General features: G+C 37.5%; 1 pseudogene across 1 annotated transcript in view; it reads right to left on the minus strand.

Annotated features, from left to right (window-relative positions):
- LOC105538626 overlaps nt 1-2,298 on the minus strand; it is a 146,485-nt pseudogene that overhangs the window by 31,464 nt on the left and 112,723 nt on the right. The window lies entirely within an intron of this gene.

The following is a 2,298-nucleotide window of genomic DNA, read 5'->3' on the forward strand; positions in this document are numbered from 1 at the left end:
TCGGCCTCCCAAAGTGCTGGGATTACAGGCGTGAGCCACCGTGCCCGGCCCATTAAATTAAATTTTAAAAAAATGAAACTGGTAATAGTAACTTTATTTCTTTAAGTAGTCATTTTAAATATAAATTAATTAAACTACTTATTTAAAAAATATAATCTCAGAACTTTTGGAGGCTGAGGAATCTGATCACTTTAACTCAGGAGTTTGAGACCAACCTAGACAACAGGGCAAAAAAGTGTCTCTACAGAAAAAGGTACAAAAAACTATCTGGGCTTGGGATGGCAAATATTTGCAACCCAGCTACTCAAGAAGCTGAAATGAGATCATCTGAGTTTGGGAGGTTGAGGCTGCAGTGAGTCGTGATCATGCCACTGCAAACTAGCCTGGTTGACAGAGTGAGACTTTATCTCAAAATTAAATAAATTTATAAAAAAAAAAATTAAGATGGCTTAGTGGCTTAAGTTAAAAAGCATACAATTTGCTGTCTATAAGAGACTCGATTTAGCATTGAGTCAAATAGGTTGAAAGTATCCCAATGGAAAAAGTCTGTATTCCATGCAAGTAGTAACCACAATTGGGTGAGGTGGTAATTATTATATTGGATATAATATGTTTTAAGTAAAGTACTAGCATAGGACAAACACGATATTATATAATGGTCAAATGGGTCAATTTACCAGGAAGCTATAACTATCATATCTATTTATATGTATATGTGTACGTATATATAACATGAGGGTTCCGAAATATATAAAGCAAATTTTGGCAAAGGTGAAGCAAGAAATACATAGCAACACAATTGTAGAGATCAAGACGTCATTTGCAATAATAAGCAGAAAATTCAGATAAAAGATCAATAAGAAATCAGAAAGCAGACATTATAGCTTTTAGCTGTTATTAGCTATTTTGCATAAAGAGGAATACCTGAGTGTATAACTTATAAAGAAAGAAGGTTTATTTAGCTCATAGTTCAGCAGACCGTACAAGCAGGGTATAACAGTATCTGCTTTCAGTGAGGGTCCCAGGAAACTTACAATCATGGTGGAAGACAAAGAGTAACTGGACATATCACATGGTAAGAGATGGCAAGCGTGAGGTGAAGGAGTCAGTTTCTTTAAATGAACCAGCTCTCATTTGAATTAATGGAGTGAAAGCTTTCTCATGACCAGGATGGTATGAAGGCATTCATGAAGAATTTGTCCCCATGACCCAAACACCTCCCACCAGGTTTCACATCTAACATTGAGGATTACATTGCACAATGAGGTTTGCAGGACATAGACATCCAAACCATACCACAGACCAACTAGGCTTAACAGATAGGTATAAAACTTTTCAGTTAAAAGCAAGAAGCAACACTATGTTCTTATTTGCACCTGATGTATTCTGTTAGGACACATAACAAGTCTTATTAAATACCAGCTGGATGTGTGGTTGGTACCTACAATCCCAACAATTTGGAAGATGAAGGTGGGAGGATCACTTGGGATCAGAAGATTGACACCAGCCTGACTAACATAGTGAGACCCTGTCTAGTGAGACCCGTTACTACAAATAATCAAAAATTAGTGAGGCATGGTAGTGCAAGTCTGTAGTCTCAGCTATACAGGAGGCTGAGGTGGAAAGATCACTTCAGACAAGGAGGCTGAGGTTGCAGTGAGTCAAATTTATGTCAGTGTACTCTAGCATGGGTGACAAATATGATCCTGTCTCAAAACAACAGTAAATAAGAAGACCAAAATCATACACTGTGTGTTTTCTGATCAAACCTGAATAAAACTAGAAATCTAAAGCAAAAGTAAAACTGGCAAATCCAAGAATATCTAAAAATAAAACACATGGGTTGAGTGCAGTGGCTCATGCCTCCAATACTAGCATTTAGGAAGGCTGGGCACGAAGATTGCTGGAGCTCAGAGGTTCAAAACTAGCATGGATAACATAGGAAAATCCTGTCTCTAAAAAAATAAAAAATAAAAATAAAAGACACTCTTCAACATACTTTTGTTGAATGGTCAATAAAATTAATTTTGTTAAGATGCCAATACAAACTACAGTGGTAAACAAATTCAATATAAACTCTTTAAAAATTCCAGTAGTACAGTTTCATTACAGAAATCTTGTGTATGGCCAGGCACAGTGGCTTACACCTGTAATTCCAGCATTTTGGGAGGCTGAAGTGGGCAGATCACCTGAGGTCGGGAGTTCGAGACCAGCCTGACCAACATGGAGAAACCCAGTCTCTACTAAACATACAAAACTAGCCAGGCGTGGTGGCACATGCCTGTAATCCCAGCTACT

The sequence above is a fragment of the Mandrillus leucophaeus genome, unplaced genomic scaffold (genome assembly GCF_000951045.1).
Source record: "Mandrillus leucophaeus isolate KB7577 unplaced genomic scaffold, Mleu.le_1.0 Scaffold196, whole genome shotgun sequence".
Taxonomy (NCBI): domain Eukaryota; kingdom Metazoa; phylum Chordata; class Mammalia; order Primates; family Cercopithecidae; genus Mandrillus; species Mandrillus leucophaeus.